Below are 21,154 nucleotides of genomic sequence, written 5' to 3'. Positions count from 1 at the left end.
TGCATGCACTCATCCTTCCTTACTACCCTCCACCCTGATCCATGTGAGTTTTTCTGATTTGAAAGAACTAGACCCATCTGTTTTCTTATTCCCTCCGTGAGCATGAGGTAGTGAAAGTAATAAATCTCCTTTTGAGCTCAGCAATGTTAATGCATTTTTACAGAATAGAATCTTGTTCAACACCAACAAAGAAAATCACATGGAAGAAAGCTATAGCCTAACCCAATATACAAAATTAAAATGTATAAGTCTTTATAAAACTTAAGATGTTAAAAGTACCTATGGCTTGCTCGATTATAAGAATACATACCATGGGGAAACCTGGGCGGCTCAGTTGGTTAAGAGTCTTACTCTTGGTTTCTGCTCAGGTCATGATCTCAGGATCATGAACTAGAGCCCCACTCAGCAGAGAGTCTGCTTAAGATTCTCTCTCTCCCTCTGCCCCTCCCCACGTTCATGCTTTCTGTCCCTCTCCCCCTCAAATAAATAAATAAATTCTTAAAAAAAACAACAAAAATGAAATAGCACCTGCTTTATTTTTTTAGAAGTTTTAAAATGTTTATTGAATTGAATTAAGCAAGTGCAATGTAATGTAAAATGAAGCATTTGTTCCAAATGCCAAATAATTGAGAAAATATAGTCAAGACAGAGGCTGACTTCTCATTATTAAGCTTAGAATAACATTTCAAAGAATTATTTAAAATAGCATAAGCTACCCAAAATGCATCATACATCTGTTAATGTTCCCCCTCCCAACCCCTCCAGTTCTCACGTCCAACTTATGAAGTGATTATGTTAACCTGCTCGTGGCTAGTTAGCACCTGCTTTAAACCAAATGCCAAACAAATGAAAGTTTCACATGATTTAATTCCACTCCCAAAGGTTTGAGGATCTCTTTGAGGAATAAATAACTTCCTCCTTTGGGCATTGAAGGGCCATTAAAGTTTTCCATGTGAGGACAAAAGGTGTGTTTAGACCTTAGATTCGCAATAGCCAAATGTGGCTTTAAGATTGGAGAGGCCAGAAAATGCAGGTTCCAGGGGCTTTGAAAGGTGGAGCCTCAGTCTACCCAGCAGATCACTGATCTGAGCTTTGGTGGTTGGAATGGAAAGGAATCCTAACATGTGAAATTGTCTGGAGGAAAAATCAGCACACTCCCAGTTAATCAGCTGCCCCACTATCTAGCATTCTTCAACCTGAAGCCTTGGGGGCCATTTTAATTTCCTGGCTGGCAGTAACTCTAACGTATAACCATGTGTTATTGTTGTGGTCAGAATAGTCATCCCAAAAGATGAGTGTATCTTAATTCCCAGAACCCATGAAGATGTCACCTTACATGCAAAAGAGACTTTGCAGATGTAGTTAAAATTCAGGATGCTGAGATCGGAGATTATCCCGGAATATCCCAGTAAACCTAATCTGATGACTTGTATCATTAAAAGCAAAACACTTTTCTCAGGTAAAGCCAGAGAAACAGGTGTGGCGAGGGAAGCAGAGTCAATGAAGTATGACTTGTCTGGCTTTGAATGTGGGGAATGGGGCCATGTACCAAGGATGTGAGCCACTTTTGGACACTAGAAAAGGCAAGGAAATGGATTTTCCACTGGAGTCTGGAGAAAAGAATCATCCCTGCTGACACCTTCATTTTAACCCAGCAAAACATGTGTCTGATTAACAGAACTATTTTGCAATACACTTGAGCTGCTTTAGGTCACAGAATTTGTTATAATTGGTTATGGCAGCAACAGAATATGAATGAATCACACGTCACTTTTTCTGGGGTTTTATATTCTTAATTTTTCATAAAATGCTACTACTAGGATCTTTTTTTCTAAGACCTGCCCCTGACCCTTGTGGCTACTCTAGCTGACAGGAATTCAAGGGGATCAGTGAAAACCTTCATAGAGATATTTCTGCAGAGGGTAGACAAAGTGGAATACAGAATGCTTCCAGCCAAAAGAAGGTTTCCAGTGAGTTGATCATAGGGCTCTCAACATAGAGATGTTGGTATGGTTGTGGCCTTAATATCTGCCTCTCATACTGGGCTGCTATACCAGTGAGAGCAAGAGGTTTGTTGGTCACAGTCCCCTGGACACTCAGTTCTTAAGGAAGCACAGGCATTGTGCCAAAATGCTTAAGAGCAGGCGTCTGGACATCTGACTGCATGGGTTCAGATTCCAGTGTGGTGGCTTCCTGGCTGTGGGACTTCAGTGAAGTCAAAATGCTTCTTACACCTCCATTTCCTCATCTATAAAATGGGGCCAACACCAGGACATTCATGAAGGGGAGTTGGAGGATTAAGTAAGTTAACATAATGGTAGCTCATTCAACCAGTGTGTACCTAACATGTGCCAGGAGCTAACCAGCCACCAGAAACCACAGGGAACAGAAGGGAGGAACCCTTATTCCCTGTGGTTTACATTGCAGCCTGAGGGAATAAACAATAAACAGAATAATGACGAAGGGAGAGGCAAAGGAGCACTGCCAGGGAGGATTTCTGTGGCTTCCAACCTTAGGCCCAGGTCCAGCAGGTGGTCAGCCACTGCCTGGTCTGTCACCAGCAAAATACACTGTAGTGAGGACCAAAACTTTTATAGTTCTGTGGATTTCAGCCAAATTTTTAGTTAAATCCAGTTATAAAAATGTGTTATGCTTTTATTTCCAATGTATGCTGTAAAGAATTGTTATAACTCATCCAATGGTGCCTATTTTAGCAGAAAAGTTTAAGAGGCTAATAGGCTAATAGAGGTGACTGCTGAAGAACACAGGTTTGAACTGCAGGGGTCCACTTACATGTGGATTTTTTCAATAAATACAATAAAATACAATACAAAATTCAATAAATTACAGTTTAGGACTGTAAATGTATTTTCTCTCATGGTTTCCTTAATAATATTTTCTTTTCTCGCACTTGATTGTAAGAATACAGCACATAATATATATGAATATATAAAATATGTGTTAATCAATTCTTTATGTTACCTGCAAGGCTTCTGATCAACAGTAAGCTACCAGTAGTTTACTTTTTGGAAAGTCAAAAGTTAGACACAGACTTTTGACTATGTGAGGGTTGAGGGTCAGCATACCAACCCTCATGCTATTTGAGGGTTAACTGTAGTCTCAAGACAGGAACTCATGGGTCTTTCTCTGACTTGTATTATAATGAAAATGAGATACAGGAGTTTTACTCCAATGACCAAAATGTAGACAAGTATGTGATCTGCTGAAAGCCAGGCACTTGTCATCTCAAATTATTTTTGAGAATAGATGAGCTATAAAAGAATAAAAGGACAGAAATGGGTGTAATTTTTTAATTGTATGTAATTGTTATAAAGAAATTTTAAACTTGAGTTAGGCAGGTTTAGAACAAAAAAAAAAAAAAAAGAAGTATTACTTCACAGAGTGGGATAGAATTACACAGCTCATAGCCCTAAGACCTTACAGTAAAAAAGACAACCTGCTGAATGGAAGAAGATATTTACAAATGACATATCTGATAAAGGGTTAGTATCCAAAATATATAAAGAACTTCTACAACTCAACGCCAAAAAAACAATCAGTTAAAAATGGGTAGAAGACATGAATAGACATTTCTCCAAAGAAGACATATAGATGGCCTGCCAACACATGAAAGTTGTTCAACATCACTAAGCAACAGGGGAATGCAAATAAAAACTATAATGAAATATCACCTCACACCTGTCAGAATGGTGAAAACGACACAAGAAACAACACATGTTTGAAGGATGTGGAGAAAGGGAACTCTCATGCACTATTGGTGGGAATGCAAAATGGTAAGGCTACTGTGGAAAACAGTATGGAGGGTCCTCAAAAAATTAAAAATAGAGCAACCCTATGACCCAGTAATCATATCACTAAGTATCCAAGGAGCACAAACACACTAATTCAAAAGAATACATGCGTCCCTGTGTTTATTGCAGCACGATCTACAATAGCCAAGTTACGGAAGCAGCCCAAGCATCCATTGACTGATGAATGGAGAAAGAAGATGTGGTATATATACAGGAGGAAATATTACTTAGCCATAAAAAGGAATTAAATCTTGTCATTTGCAACAATATTAATGGACCTGGAAGATATAATGCTAAGCAAAATAAGCCTGTCAAAAAGTTGCCATATGATTTCATTCATATGTGGAACTTAAGAAAAAAAAAATAAAGGGAAAAAAAGAGAGAGAGACAAACCAAAAGAAAACCACACTCTTAACTCTAGAGAACAAACCTATGATTGGCATAGGGAGGGTGGGGGGATGGGGGAAACAGGTGAAGGGGATGAAGAGTACACTCATCATAATGAGCACTGGGTCATGTATAGAATTGTTGAGTCACTGTACGCCTGAAACTAATATAACTGTATGTTAACCATACTGGAATTAAAATTTAAAAAAAGAAGTTCAAGAAAGTAAAAAATGGTTTGGGTGAAATAATGAAGAACAGTTTTGTAAATGCACCTTAGTGCACCTCAGTGTCAGGTCAAACAACTGGGCCATTTCTTGGAGCGTCCTGGGCCTTCTTGTTGGCAATAGAACGGAGGGTTTCATGGACTCAGGTTCTCATCCAGAAAGGCATCTGCTCTTACTTTAAAGTGCACAGCCTCCTCTGGAATATAGAAGGAGTGTAGGTAAAACCTAACAATGTGTAGGGTTGGGGAGTACGGATCTCCCCTGATATTAATGATAAATTGATGGGATCGACTTTTTTCAAAAAAATTTTTGAAATTAGTCTTGTCACCTCACTTAAAAACTCCGAATACTTTAAACCCACTAAGTGGCTGATCTCTGAATTGTCTTCATGGGATTTATACTCAGACCTTGGTTGAACTGACAAAACGAAGCTTGGGGAATAGATTTCTAAGGAATTATTATAGAATCCCACAATGTGGATGGAAAATTGGATAATCCAGGGTTCTCAGCTTGAACTTCAAACACTCTTGAGAAAAGTGACCAGTCTATAAAAGAATGTAATTATGAATTCCCATACTTCAAGAGAAATATGCCCACTGGGAAAGTTCAGTGAGGACCAATTTGTTTCCTACAATGAATTTTAGTTTACAAATGCATTCTAAATTTGTCTATCGCCCAGGGATTCTTGTAATCCAAGACAGCAAAACAGCAGGATGCATTCTGCTTCGGAGACAACCAGGATCTCTTTGCCTTATTGGGATCCTGCCAAGCAGGGTTCCAGAGCAGCATTTATACTAACGAAACGTCTCTGCCTCCACCACCCCAGCTTCGCTCTGTGCCATTTCTATACATTCAAAGTGACCGTTACCTTATACACACTCATACACAGCACGTCTGATAGACACACAGCTTTAGATGTGTATGTAAGTGTGTAAATTTCAAAAGAAACATTTTAAACTTTAAATAGTCCAAATATTTAGTGAAGATTAGCTAGGAATTTAAAATATGGTGGGTAACTATTTTAGAACCTGCTAAAAATATACTTATGTTCAAACAGCAACATTTTATTTCACTGTCCCCTTATCTAGCATACCCTCTGCAGTTCATTAGTAGCTGCTTAGGTGCCCGTGTATATAAGCAACTGGAGTCCTTCACAAGAATATTTTTGATATCTTTTAATAGGGTCACTCTCCTTTCCGGAACGTGGTTCAGTGATCCTGTGCTCAGTTTCATTCTCTCCCGGAATTTAGAATTTAGAGAGATAGGTCCGCTGTGTTATTAGAGTCCTGCATCTTTGAAAGAATACAGGAAAAGGCACGGCCCACACGACAGCAATGGTATTGGCAACATTTACTTGAGCTCTCAGAGTTTCTGAGGACAGCCAAAGGTACCAGTGGAAGATTCTGTATAGACTTCATCAATCAACCCCTCATCCTCCATCTAACCAGCCAAGCCAAGGATCAAGGATGTGTGGATGTGTCTATATACACACACACACATTTGTGCATGTGCTTCTGTTAATAGAGACACATCTTTTTATCTTTTTCTCTCTGTTTTTCCATTCACCCATTTCTTTTGCTTAAGGATCATGTGATAAAGTTTTCAACAATCTGCTCGAGGAGCTTGGGTGATTCACACCCACACAGGTGGTTGCTAAGCCCCAGGAAGAGGAGGGGGATCCTACAGGATAGGACCCAGTCCCCTCTGTATGGCCGGGGGGCAGCCACAATGTGCCACGTGGGGCTCCGCTGAGGTAGTGGGAGGGCAGCTGATATCACTGAGCAACCACCCCCCTTGACTCCTCTCCTTAAACCATCACAAATCCCCAGGGACTCCTGGGTGGCTCAGGGGTTGAGCGTCTGCCTTGGACAAATCCTCCAAGTAACAGCCGAACCAGGGTTACCTAGGCTCTGAAGCAGCAGTAGTGAGGGCTCCCCTGCCAGGCTCAGACAGGGAGGACGATGAGGGCATGTGGAGCACCCCTTCCCAACACTGCAGTGGGCACTAGTGCTGCTTGCCATCAATCAACATTTGCACCCCCTGCCTGCACCTCTGCACACAGGATGTAGAGGTGCTTTTGATCCAAGCCATCAGGGTTGGAAGCAGAGTAAATCCCTGGGGAGGGTCCCGGCCAAGCCCTTGGGGTGAGCTGAGCACTCCCGTGGGGAGCATGGGGGGCCCGCAGTCAGAGGATGAGGCTGGTGTCCGCCTGGGTGGGAGAGCCGGGAGGGGTGCACCAGGCTGACTCAGAGAGGCAGGGGCAGGTTTTCTGCCAACAGCTAGGGACACTTGATCCTCCCTCAGGCCCGCCGTCCCCCTGTCTACACCATCAGTCCTCATGTAGCTGTGGTGAGTAGGAATTCCAGGCAAAGGCACAGGGAGCAGGTGTGAGCTGGCCTCACAGCGACTGTTCTGCTGTCTGCTCAGAGGACACCATCCTCCCCTTCCCATCTCAACTCAGGCCATGAATCTGGCCTTGGATCATTTTCTTCTTTTTCCTGTCTTCCAGAAGGCTGAGACTCCTGTGTTGGCAGCCCACCCTCAGCTGGAGCTCGCCCGTTAGGTCATGATATAGGACACTTGAAACAAAAATTCCTGGGGCACCTGGGTGGCTCGGTTGGTTGAGCATCTGACTTGTGGTTTTAGCTCAGGTCATGATCTCAGGGTCCTGGGATTGAGCCCCGTGTCGGGCCCTGAGCTCAGCTTGGAGTCTGCTTGAGATTCTCTCTCCCTCTCCCTCTGCCCGCCCCCTCCTCGTGCAGGCTCTCTCTCTCTCTCTCTAAAAATAAATAAATAATTTAAAAAAAATTCGTCAGAAGTGCCTGGCAACATGCAGACAGCTTGTCTGCTCTGTCTTTGTTTCCAACATGAGGACATGAGCTTCCAGAAGCTGGAGGCCACAAGTTGATAAACACAGTAGTCTGGGCCCCATCCTACAGAAAAACCAGGTTATTCAACAGCGAAATTTCCGCTTGGTTTTATGCTTGGGGCCCCACATGCCCTCGATGATAACCCCTGGCTCCAGCCTCTATGTCTTCTGTCTGCTGGCAGCTTCACGTCTCACACGGGAACATCCAGGTGAGGATGTGCTCTGATCGACGCTTCTCAGTCAACAGGACCTTGATGATCTAATGGGTTTCTTCTAAGTCTTGGGCCCAAAGTAGAAGTTTTAGTGGAGAGCTGTCTTCTCGTGCTTCAGGGGCAAGGGCTTTCTCTGAAGCAGCTTTTCTGTGAGTTTGGGAAACCAAGGCAAGTCCTGCTGCACACCAGCAACTTCTGATCTTTACATAAGAATTCAGCTTCACTGGACACTTGGGCTTGGCACTCGCCACATGCTCAGCTCCGGCAATCATTGGCAGATCCTTCTCCTGTTAAAACAAAACAAAACAACAAAACAAAAACATTGCCATGAATTTAAAAAGAACTGTCCAAATTTTAATAGGTTTTTTTCAGTCCTGACTAAGAACCAGATTATTTTCCAATTTTTTGGCATATTCCAATTTTTTCCAATTTTCACTAACACTGGAGGGTAATCTGTTTGGGTTTCAGGATGGAGAAGAGACGAGAGCTTGAGAACCACTAACATGGGCACATGTCCTTGGTCTAATTGTATCTGGCTCTATTTCTCTGAAATCCACTTTTGTTTTGCCCTGTAAACCTATCTTTTCCATCCCTTTGTTTTGTGTCTGCAAATCTCAGGGACCTGAAAACAGAAGGGGAATTGATTCAAAGGTTTTGGAAAACTTTGCAAAGAGGCTGTCCCCTCCCCTAGCCCTGCCCTCCACCCCCCCCCCACCCCCACCCCGGGCTCCTTTGTCAGGTACCCAAACCTGATCCCTGTAGAAGGGGTGAAAGGGGACTGGGCATGCCTCCCCCAGATCCTTTTCAGTCCTGCCCAGAGCCAATTGTTGAAAGGACAATCCCTACCTCTCAAATCCATAATTGCTTTGGAGGTATCTTTTCCCTAAAGGTTCTCATACGTCCTTTGTAGGTGAACCTCCCTCGTCTGCCAAGGAACTGTCCAACTTCCACAGGCAAGATGATTACAGAAATGTCTCCCAGCTTTAGTCGTAGGTATCTTGCTAGAAGGATAGTTTTATGTTTATTGAGTCCAAAGGAAACTTTTAAATTACAAAATGTCAGAAAACATTTACATTCCTCATTCTAAGCTTCAATACACAATTTGGACATACTTGGTAGCTAGGAAATAAATAATAAATAAATAAATAAATAATAAATACACACACACACACACACAATCTGTTAAATCGGATTAATACATTCCAGGACTTCAACTTACCTAAATGGGAAAAAAAATGTACAAAATGATATGGCAGGTTTAGAAGATAGATGGCATTTATAAAAGACAGCCCTTAAAAAAGAGATAACTGGATCCCATTTATTAATCTGGGCAGGAAAACTCGGGCTGTGGAATCTGTGCGGCCACATATATGTCACATAAAGAGATTTTTCCTACAGTAGCTAGAAGGATAGAGAGGGTTTCTTGAAGAGCAAAGCAGGGATGCCGTCCTGCACACCTGGGAGCAGCGGCCCAAGAGGTCGGCTTTGTGTGCAGGGGGCACGCCAACCCGGGGTGCCAAGTGCCTGAGACACTGTGTCAGATGCCTCTGCCTATCGCAGTGGAAAGTGGCCACTTGGGAAATCCTAGACGACCATGGGGCATAATGGGCACTCGAAGTGGTTTTGAGGAGGCATCTAGTCAGAGAGTGGGAATGACAAGAAAACCCCACGGAATCTGTTGTGGGTGTGAGTGTGTACGTAGCCTAGTTTCCCCAGACCTGGGCTGGCTGGGCCTCATGCTAACACCGCTCACCACCTAGAACCCTGCTGGACACAAACACCCGGCTGTCTTACTTCGTGTGTCACCATCCCACGAGGTGTTGTCCCACCCAGGATGTTGATGTTGCCCCAGTCCAAAACCAGGGGGTCCGTCCTAGCAGCCGCTCCTTCAGACTCCCCATGCCTCAGTTGTCATCTAGCCTCCAGCATCACTTGGGCTCCAAGTGTTGAGTTGTACCTTGATCACTCCTGTACTGATCACCTCATCAGCATGTTCTTCTCCAAAGGGCTTCCCCATTTCCTCCCAGCTCAGCCTGAGTCCATAAGCCAAATGTGGGCAAAACCCCTAGTTGGTGCTACTCATTCTCAACTTGCTATGATGTTCAGTGTAACATCATGTTGTTCACACTGAGTATAAATCATCTGTGGTCTTTCTATCTCATTGCTCTTGCTCTCTTGAGGAGGTTGGACTGGGTCTCCCCACATCTCTGCTAGATAAGTGACCCCTGGGGGACGAGCATTATTAGACTGGGGCTGTACATCACAACTCTGATCCACACCAAGGTGTATGTTCAGCCAACTGCTCAAACTTAGCTTATCAAAAAAAAATCTGTATGATATGTATTAAAAATCCTTCCCAGTCAGAAGAAGAGGATGTCATTCCAATACCACAGCTCCTGTTCCCCAGCGGTCTGTTCTTAGGGTCTTTCCACCTCCCCTCCCCTGCAAGCTCCATCCAGGTAGCTGGTCCACCTTCCTCCTGCGCTTGGTCCGAACGCCCATTGATCCAGACTCTCAACTCCTAGCACAGCACTGATCAAAATAAACGTAAAGTTAAGTGAGATATTTTACATTCTCTTTTTATACCAAACCACTGAAATCCAGTATTTATTTTTCGCTTAGAGCACATCTCCATTCAGGTTAGGCCAATTTCAAGTGCTCCATAGGTATGCTCAGCCAGTGGTGGTCATACTGGCAGGTGCTAGAGAATCAGAGTGCTGCCCCCAGGCACATAGTCACTTTGCTGTCCTCACTACTTTATATTCAGATCCCGGACATGATGTGTTCACATCATGTCCACATGATGTGGACAATTGGCAGTGACACACAGACCTGTTTCTTTTATCCAACCTTGATAATTTTTCCCAAGCTTTATTCACTTCACCATGAACAGATAAAGTCCCTTATCCTATGCAGACAGCGAGGGTTTCTTTTAGTGACAGCAAATGCTCTTTTGTTCCTACTTCTACCATATGTGAACATTTTACTTAGTCAAGAAAAGGGAATCTTAGGCTAGAAATATTTTTTATTATTCATTTTTTTTACTGTTGAAGTTCCTCTCCCAGAGTTTTAACACCTGCCACCTTTACCAACATCCCTTTCAGACAGCAATGGCAGGATGGTGGGTGGGCTCCAGACCCCCCTGTCAAGGTGGCCCAACAAGCAAGTACACCATAAGTATTAGCAATTGGTAGGAGAAAGATGGACTGAGTGTCTGCACTTTTTTTTTTTTAAGTAGGCACCATACTTAGTGCAGAACCAATTGTAGGGCTTGAACTCACCACTCAGAGATCAAGACCTGAGCTGAGATCCAGAGTCAGATGCTCAAACAACTATGCCACCCAGGTGCCTCATGAGTATTTGCTTTTTAAGAATACATCCCCAGGGATGCCTAGGTGGTTCAGAGTATGATCCTGGGGTTCTGGAATCAAGTCCTGCATCGGGATCCCCACAGGGATCCTGCTTCTCCCTTTGCCTGTGTTTCTGTCTCTCTCGGTGTCTCTCATGAATAAATAAATAAAATCTTAGAAAAGAAAACAAACAAAGAAGCAAGAATACATCCCCAGATTAATACTTTTCTGAAGGAAAGAAAACCCCTGGCAGGACTCTCCTCATCCTCTCTAGTTTCTGTTTAGGGCCAATGGAATAGGACGTGGTTGGGGCTCAGAGGCTGTGGATCCCGGAGGGCAGTCCCTGCCCCAAGAAGAGCAGTTCCTCAAGGATTTAATGTAGGTGGTTTCTTCCACCCTCGTACGCTCCCAGGAGTTTCCCTCCTGGATCAAACTTCTCTGGCAGCCTGATCTCAGAATGAGGAAAAGGGATTCTATACAAGGAGTAGCAGCTCCCATCTCACCCTAAATAAGAAACCCAATAAAATAATGTCAGCATTCTCCAACATCAAGGGTGGAACTGTAATAAAGTGGGTTCAGATTGTATGAAGCCCTTGGTTTCTGCTTGTTCTAAGTCACTCCATTTTCCATTGGCTGCAATGCCAAAGCCAAGTTCCACTGGATGGACAGATGGATTGACAGAGTGATAGTTAGTCATCATGACCACCTGACCACTGCAGGTTGTTTCCTGCCACCAGGATAACCTGTGGCAGGTGGAGGAGCAGTGTCGCCCTTCCTTAGGCACCGAGATTCGCTGGCACACGTGCAGCCTCAGTAGGTTTATTCTGGATCAGGTCTGTGCCTGGAGCTGGGCTGACCTTGGGCTTCCTCCACTCCCTCCCACAGGGAGCACTGGCCCTGGGTGGCCTTGTGGGCAGGCCCGCAGGGCATGTGCTCTGCCTCCGGTGGGGAGGGGGTCATCTGACCAGTGATTCCTGCACCCTGCTCCCCTGCTTCATTGGGCCCAGCAGGGAGCTGAGCAGAAGCACCTGGTGCGCAGAGCTGACCATGGCTGTGGGCGGCCAAGGCCCCAGTTTCCCAGAGAAGAAGCACTCAGCCATCACAACAGAGTGCCCAGTGCTGGAGGCGGGGGCATGCCATTATTGCAATGAACTCACCACCTCAGCAAGGCTAATACAGTCAGCCGTGTGTTAGTGGCTTGGGGGAGAAAAGGAAGGATGCTGGCAGCTGGCCATCCCCCAGCGCACAGCAGTCAGGGCGGCCCCAGGCCTGGAGCGGGCCCCCTCACCCAGGCACCGAGCCAAGGTCTTTGAGGGCATTATCTGGTTTACTGCTCTCAGCAGCTCTGTTGAGGCAGGTGTTGCTAACCCATGTTGCAAATGGGGGACTGAGACTAATGGTTACGTGACTTATTCGATATTTGCCAATCAAAGGAAGAACTAGCTTTGAAGCTGTGTTTTTCTCCTCTCTGATGGCTGCTCATGCTAGGACGCTGCCACCACATGCTCTCTCTTATGGCCCCTCCCCCAAATGTCTTCCTTAAAGCTTCTATTCAAACCTCACCTCCCTCACCTCCTCTTCAGAGTCCCCTTGACACACCAAGAGGTCTTATAGCTTATCTCCTCAAATACCACATCTGCCCTGATGCAATAGTGTGCTCTGCTGTGCTGAAAATCTGTCCCTGCATCTGCTGCTCTGAGGAGTCTGAAGGCCTAGAAGGCAGGCAGGCAGGATGGAAGGAAGGAAGGGAGGAAGACAGGGAGGGAGGGAGGGAGGGAGGGAGGCTGGAAGGAAGGAAGGAAGGAAGGAAGGAAGGAAGGAAGGAAGGAAGGAAGGAATGTCAGGAGGAAGGGGAGAGGGAGGGAAGGAGAAGGGAAGGAGGGGGAGGAAAGACACAAGTAGAGTTTTGTGTGAGTTAATCACCACCACTATCAAAAGAGAATATTGATTATTTGTTATGTAGGAATTGGAGAATAAAAAGACATTTAAGTGTGGCCTGAATCTTTCCAGGCGGGATAGTTAATGGGACAAGTGTGAGCATGTGACCCACAGAAGGAAAGCATCAGATTCCCACCCACAGGGAATAAAATGTCAGAGAAAAAATTCTCCTTTTCTCCTACTGGGAGCCAATTTCTGGGATTTTAACTAGTGATTTTTTTTGAGACTGATAGCCTGAGACTTACATTATTAGTAACCAGATTTTTCTTACCTTAAACTAAGCTTATAAAAATATTTAAGAAAAAAAAAGGTCCACTTTATGACTTCATGAAAATGTGGAATTGTCACCCCTAACACAGAGGGTGCAGTGCTGATAGATCCTCAATAAATTCGTGTTCAAAACATGTATAAATACATGAACATGTGAATTAATGAGTGAAAGAATGTCTCTTAGCCATTGTTGGAGAGGAAATACCAAAGTTAAGACAGTCAGACTGGAGATGGAGCAGGAAGAATAGAGTTGAGCAACCCAGACAATTGCCAAGGAGTTCAGCAAGAAGGGATTTGAGAAAAGATAAGGAAAACCACACAGCCCGGAAGAGACTCTGAGAGACTGCAAGGTGAAAGGAAAGAACAGAGGAACAGGTGTCCACGAGGTGATGGCTTGTACAGTTTTCTACCTGGTAAGTACCCAGCACCTTCCATAGGAAATTCCATCTGAGTTCGGGGCAAGTTGAAAAAAGACAAATCCACCTAAAAACAATGAAATTTAGAACAGAAAACAAAAGAGCAAAAGGGGAAAGAATATTTTTTTTTAAATAGAAAGAATACCCGCTGGAGTAACAGCAGACTTCTCCTTGGTAAAGTTGACAAAGCAGTGGGAAAGTAGTGGAAATTCTGAGGGGGAAAAACAGACCAACCTGGAAACATGTGCTGATCCCTGAACACTGAAATTCATGATGTGATAACGACATTCAGTCTCAAAATTCTAGGACAGGTTAGCAATATTCTACATTTATTTATTTAAAAAATTTTTTTTTAATTTATTTACTCATGAGAGACAGAGAGAGAGGCAGAGACACAGGCAGAGGGAAAAGCAGGCTCCCTGAGGGGAACCCATGCAGGACTCAATCCCAGGACCCCAGGATCACAACCTGAGCCAAAGACAGATGCTCAACCGCTGAGCAACCCAAGCATCCCAGCAACATTCTACATTTAAAAAAGAGACTGTTTATTATAAAAAGGAGGAAAGTACACCCAGAGGCATGGAGAGGACTTAAAAAGACTAGCTCTGCAAAGACCCAGGTAACTATAACTCTGTCGCCAAATCTGATTTTTGTGTTGAGAGGGCTCAGTTGAAAATTCTAGACTACACAAGCAGGCCGAGAGGGTGTGAGTGGGTAGCTAAAGCACACCATGCTCCTTGACCTTTTGTAGAAGGAGATGAAAGATCTTAAATAAATCCAAACAGTGTTACAAACATGTAGGGTGAATCATATTTTAAAAGCATGGATAACATTAAAGAAAGAAAACAAGAGTGAGGATACTGTTTCAAACTGGTAGAAATTAATAATTTAAAAAAAATAAACAAGAGAGAAAGGAAGGAAACATATGGCTGTTAAAGTTAATCATTTAAAAACAGTCTTGCGAGCATTCCTTTCCAGGGGTTGGTGGATCCCTCATTTTGTGAGTCAGTGCCCTACCCCCACAGGAAAGAAACCAGAACTCTCTTCCCAGACTCACCCTCAGCTACCGTATACGCACTGTCTCCACCAATCAGCATATTAGAACAAGCATGAATAAGGCTTCTCTTCAGAAACTAAAGAATCTAAAAAGTAGATGCTTTGTGGCTTCCAATACTGTGAGGGAAGATGCCCCTGCCTAGGCCCAGCCGTGGCATCGTGCGGAGCACAAGCAGAGCTGTCTGTGGTGGGCAGTGGGCCTTCCCCCTGGAACAACCATGCTGTGCATATGAGCACTGCTCTTCACTGCAACATCTCAAAGGATGTTGAGAGTCTTTGCGGGTCACTCTCTGAGTGTCTCTACTCTGTTTCAACTTTTTTTTTTTTTCCTGTTTAAACTATCTAGAATTGATTTACATGTGACCAACAGCCCTGATGGCATTACGCATGGTAAAGAAAATGCATTGCCATTAATGCAGTAATAGATTCAAGCAGGATTCTTCAGTGGATGCAAAAACTGATGAGTGGAGGTTCAATAAATAATAAATATGTACATAGACTCAAAATTATTTGTTAATTATAAACAGAATAATAGCTTTACAATGGGTGACCCTAGCACAACCTTAGCCAGGTACTCTAAATTAACATCTCCAATAATGGGAAAAACTGACATTATGTGCCTACAAAAATGGTGCCCTGAGAAGGAAACATTACTTCTTTAGTACAAAAGGTGTACCTGAATTCAATCACAGGGAAGTATGCAACAAACCCAAATTCTACAAAATAACAGCTGAATTTTTAATGTCAAGATGACAGAAGATAAAGGAAGATGGAGTGTATTTTCTGGATTAAAGGGAGTTTAAATATCCATCCCCACAATTCAGTGCAATGTGGGACTCTGAACTAGATCCTCCAGTATAAAAAAGAAGAGTAGTGATGATGAACATCATTGGGAAAACTAGTACAACTTGAATATGAATTGTGAATTCAGGAATACAATGATAGTGTTATATCCATGTTGATTTTGATTGATCGTCTATGGCCTGTAGAACCCTTTATCTAGACGAGTAGATGCACTGCGTTGAGACTTCTATCTACTGGAAATGCTGGAGATGAGAATTTTACATCCCAATCCTGAAAATTCTAATGTGTCCATATTTCCTCTAAGTTCTGCTTGTAAAATGCCCAGTTCTTGCCATAGCTCATTACAGAGCTAATAGGAGCCAGCTGAATGTTCAGCGTTCTGCCTCAAAATATAATTGTCCAATCCAAACATTTATTCAGTACATCTGCTAGCTCAAGTCACCACGTATGATGGTTTTAAAAATTGTTCCACTGCTAAATGTCATGGGCCACCATGACTCCAGCCTCCTAAGAAACTCCATTGCATTTTTCTAATCTTCTTCTCCACTTAGTCCCAAAGGATGGCAAGAACTTTAGATTTTTGTTATCGCAGTACTTGCTTCGACCCAGCAATTTCTGCAATAGTTACCCGCAGTCATGAACAAGAGGTTTTGCAAACTATCCTAACATGTGATGCTGTAAAACAATGCAGATTTACTATTGTTCATATGTCAGTGGTCAGCTGGAGAGATTTACTGATTTCAGCTGGGTTTCTGGTCAGTGCCTTGGAGTCTGAGCTGTTTCATGTGTTGAGGGTCAGCTGGCTGTTTGTCAGTCTACAATGGCTTCAGCAAGGATAGCCAACATGACCGGGATCTCAGCCATGGGTCCCTGACAACCCTATACCCCCTGCCCATGTTACCATAATAAATTCAGAGATTGAAAAGAGAGCCTGTGTAATCATGCAAGAGCACCCTTGGAGATTCACATGTACTTTGCAGGTCAGTACTCACACTCACTTGGTCAAAATAAGTCATATGCCTGTGTCCAAAGCAAAATAGGACAGAAGTAAAAATTATAAGGAGTGGATACAGGGAGACCATTAGTTGGGATCTTTGTGCCATCAACCTACCATATAGAGTGACCTGGTTTGCGATGAAGAAATAACTATCAATCAGAGGCAAAGTATGACATTTGCATAGGGAGCACCTGATAAATCCAATATTTCTATAGAAAAAAGTGAATAGGGATCCCTGGGTGGCGCAGCAGTTTAGCGCCTGCCTTTGACCCAGGGCGCGATCCTGGAGACCCGGGATCGAGTCCCACGTCGGGCTCCTGGTGCATGGAGCCTGCTTCTCCCTCTGCCTGTGTCTCTGCCTCTCTCTCTCTCACTGTGTGCCTATCATAAATAAATAAAAAAAAATTTTTTAAAGTGAATATTGGCCTCTACCTCACAGCAGAGACAGAAATGAACTTGAATTGGACCACAGACTTGAATGTAGAAGAGAAAACAATGAAGCTTCCAGACACGTTCCATTTAATTTATGCCCAAACTTCTGGGAGTTGCCTTTGAAAACACAGATCAGTTCTTAAAAGTTCCCTCCTTGGAAATGTGAAATGTCCCTACTGTCTTCAAAATAAATTTCAATACTTTAGCTTAAATCTCTTCAAAACCTGAGCTCATGCCCCATCCTGAAGCTGAGCCCTCACCACCATCTCATGGGATGTTGGCTCCAGAGGGAGCCTGTCTCCTAACACATCTGGTTGCTCTGTTCTCTGCACTGTCTTAATAGGTGGAATGTTAATTATGATATTCAAAACATATAAGGCCCTTGAAAAATCCAGGGTCCCCCATCATGGGCAAAATTAATTCCCTGTCTTCAGTGCCCTCCTTAATTTTATTCAGAATCACATTGTTCCCTCCTGTGCCCTCTGAGCACAAACTGTGGCTCACACAGCCTCCCAGGGTTCTGCTTGGCCTGCCTTCTGCCTGACACACAGACAATGTCTGTGGAAAGAAGGAACGGGGGAATAATGCGAGAAGAGGGAGCCTGGAATCCTGCAGGGTGTCAGGCTCAAAAAAAATGTGTAAATCACTTTTCACAGCAAAATAAAGGAGTTGTTACAATGGGTGATTACCAGGCCCAACACCAATCGATGTGAGGACAGTGTGAATGAGTTTCATTCCTGGTCATTGCAAATTGTTACCTCTGCTATGGCCATGCATAGTCCAAGGTTGGGTCCATTTATTTATTTCTTGTAGAAAATTAAAATATTTAATTATATAGATAATACTAATAATATATCTACATGACAGAGAGTGTGTTTGAGCAAACGGAGAATCAAAGTATAACTTATTTGGATTTGGGAGAAATGGAAGTTCATTATAATGTCCTGTTGACATTTATTTCACAGAATTAACCACATACATTATTGCCCACTTTTAACTCTGTCCTTTACAAGGGATAGGGGAAAAGGAAGGATGTTAGATTCTTCACAGACCAAGTAATTAAAGCTCTGATAATTGGTTAAACGAGATTTTCCACTGAATCTCTCATTTTCATTTTTCATTGAAGGGAAACCATCTTGTAACAGTAATGGAGGGTGTCCTTCCAGACCTTACTAGACTTCATGGCTGAGCTTGGCTAGATGGCCCAGAAGGAATGCTTTGAACCAATATGAGTTTTTTTCTGGTAAGTGCTCATAGGAGCCTTCTCTTTTTGCAACTGCTTACACCTCCACCAAACCCAACCAGCTGAAGGACAGACTCAGGTTACGTTTGTTGCTTAGAATGAGCTAAGAAGTGTATTTCCTGCAGTGTTATTAGTCTTGAAATGATTTTCCAGACAGTCCATGCCAAACATTATTTATGTATTTTTAAAGAAGTCTACATAGTATTAACATTTACCTTACTAACAACAGATTTGAATACTTACTTGATTTTTCCTATATATGTAATTTAAACAAGGAAATCCCAATATTTTAGGATCTGTGATAATTTATGTAGGACTTAGATTGAGGTTACCTTGCCACACTCATTGGTTAGGATTCAAATAATACTCCTTTTGTGGTCAAAGATTCAGATTGTTTTTCTCTCTAATTACTCATCTTGATTGATGGCCAGAAATTAGCCATGGGTGAGCATATGCAGAATAGAATTCTATGCTGATGGACCCCGGAAACCAGATCCACAGACAGTGAGGACCCTGGGAGTGGGATCCACCAACTAGATACTACAGGGATCTCTACCCTTGATACTAAACCAGCCCCTCGTTTACTTTTAGGTACACTTCAAACACAATACAAAGAAGCTTGAGGTCTCCAGTAAAATAGAACTTTGGCTAAGGTGTTAGTGGAAGAGCTGATACGCACCATTCACACATGGACCCAACAGCAGAGGCTAAGTTCCTGAAAATCATAGAGGCATTGCCTCTGAAACCCCAGGAATTGTTGCCTAAAAACATTTTGCTGAGCTTGGAGGCTTTTTCCCCTCCTGCAAAATGATGTTTCAAGTTTTAAGACTGCTGTTGCTGAGGAACCCCAGCTTTTCCTCTTGAGGGGCTGGAAATCCACCCTGGTTTCCACATGTAGTGGTGTGTGAAAGAGTGTAACCACTTAACAAGCTGTGGAGACACCAATTGTATGCACAAAGCCCAAGAGGCTACAACTGGTTGAGGGGCCGGGGGAGGTTAGGTGGAAACATTGAAAGCACAGCTGGGCAAACAGAATCTCCATTGGAGGTTCAGATGAATTGCCCAATGGCCAAGGCAAAGCAGCTGCCATCACAGCCAATGAAGACCCCACATTTTAAGAGAGAATTAACAATCCCTGCTCCATGTTCATCTCTTGTTGGTTTGATAAAGAATGATTCTGTAAAAGATGTTTGGGGTTCTTAGATGTAAACTAACCACAGATTACTCTGAGTTTTAAAAACCCAAAGCAAGTACAAATAGTTTTCATGTTTCATCTTACTCTATCGAGGGTCAGAGGACTTGAAGTGATGTTTCCATCGCTATATGCAATCATCTGAACATTATCACATTCATGGCAATTCTTTTTTTAAAAGATTTTATTGATTTATTTGAGAGAGAGACAGAGACACAGCAAGAGACAGAGAGAGAGCACAAGCAGGGGGAGTGGCAGGGGAGGGAGAAGCAGGCTCCCACTGAGCAGGGAGCCCAATGCAGGGCTCCATCCCAGGACCCCAGGATCATGACATGAGCGGAAGGCCGATGCTTAGCCGACTGAGCCACCCAGGTGCACCATGCATGGCAGTTCTAAAGCACCAATGGTTTCTGAACAACTTTAAGGAATAATTTTAAAATACCCTAGTAGATGTATAAGGCTATGGATTCGAATCCTTGCCTCTTCCAATTTATTGCTGAAATGCCAAAAGTAATGTAACAAAGAAGATACTGTATGACTTATGAAGTATAAAGAAGTTTTAGCCACATGAATATAGGCAGAAATTGACGAGATCACAATGAATGAGATATTAATGCATTCTGCGATTGGTTTTAAAAGAAACAAATTGGGTGCCTGGGTGGCTCAGTGGTGGAGCATCTGCCTTTGGCTCAGGACATGATCCTGGGGTCCTGGGATCGAGTCCCACATTGGGCTCCCAGCAAGGAGCCTACTTCTCCCTCTGCCTGCATCTCTGCTTTTCTCTCTGTGTCTTTCAAGAATAAATAAATAAAATCTTTTTAAAAATAAGTAAAAGAAACAAACTTACAAATCAATGAGTTTATGTGCACATAAAGAGCAAGAGAATCAGTAACCCATGTCAACACCACCTGGGAAAAAAAAGGCTTAAATTCAATTCACAAAAATAATAGTGTGGAGAGATGTTGATGGCAAACAGTTCAAGTGTTGTCAGTCAATTTTCTGATAAATACTTTCTTTTTGCACTTTTTCATATGCAATTCTTGGTCAGTCTCTCAGCAAAAGAAGAAAATGCCTGTGTCACTGACATGTGTCTCATCACACTCTCCACTGCCTGCAATGTGATGAAGTCAATCTCCTATCATTTCCATAAGTTGTGCTCATATGCTTGTTCTACATTTGAAGAATTTGTTTTAAAATTGTTTATTACTGGGGTGCTTTGGTGGCTCAGTCAGCTAAGTGTCTGCCTTTGGCCCAGGTCATGATCCAGGGGTCCTGGGATTGAGCCCTATGGGACCTCCCTGCTCCACCAGGAGCCTGCTTTTCTCTCTCCATCTGCCACTCCCCCTGCTTGTGCTCTCTCTAGAGCTCTCTCATTCTCTGTCTCTGTCAAATAAGTAAATAAAATCTTCAAAAAATTAAATAAAGCTGTTTATTACTATGAACAAATTAGGTAAGCATGGTTAGCTATAAGTAAATTGAAATATTTAATTTGAATTTATTTTAGTAAGGAATTTTGTTCCACTCAATATTGACCACACTGGATTACACTTACATAACTCAAGTCAGAAGCATATGAGCTATAAGTGTTGGGTAAAATGCCTAATAAATGTCCCAGAGTATGACAAAGGCCTGAGCTACAGATCCACAGCAGCTGGCAATCTGCCCAGAGACAAACTAAAATTATTTGATATCTAAAAACCAAAAAGTGGGGTTTTGGGAAAAGAAGATTCCAGCCTCTGGCTCCCCTGAGACCCTCTCAAGCCCTGCAGTATAATCAGACAGAAAATGCAGAGCAGTGTGCCATGGGATGTTTAAATTAAAATAAATTAAAAATAGAAGCTCTGGGGAACTACAAACTGGGAGAAAAACTATTCCCGGATAATGAATATTTCAAAAATCTTAACAGAGGAAGTAAAACTGCCCTGGAAACAATTGGTAAAATCCCCTTTCTA

The 21,154-nt window shown here is 43.0% G+C and overlaps 1 long non-coding RNA gene across 1 annotated transcript in view; it reads right to left on the bottom strand.

Annotated features, from left to right (window-relative positions):
• Window positions 1-540: 540 nt before the first annotated feature.
• LOC112662815 (uncharacterized) overlaps window positions 541-21,154 on the bottom strand; it is a 38,449-nt gene continuing 17,835 nt past the window's right edge. The window contains exons 3-4 of the long non-coding RNA XR_007408257.1: window positions 8,351-8,505; window positions 541-7,791 (exon numbers count right to left, since the gene is read on the bottom strand). This is a non-coding gene — a long non-coding RNA (uncharacterized LOC112662815). The remainder of the gene's footprint in view (window positions 7,792-8,350; window positions 8,506-21,154) is intronic.

This window comes from Canis lupus, chromosome 34 (genome assembly GCF_003254725.2).
Source record: "Canis lupus dingo isolate Sandy chromosome 34, ASM325472v2, whole genome shotgun sequence".
Classification (NCBI taxonomy): domain Eukaryota; kingdom Metazoa; phylum Chordata; class Mammalia; order Carnivora; family Canidae; genus Canis; species Canis lupus.
Note: the sequence above shows the minus strand (reverse complement) of the source record. Positions and strands in the feature narration are given on the sequence as shown.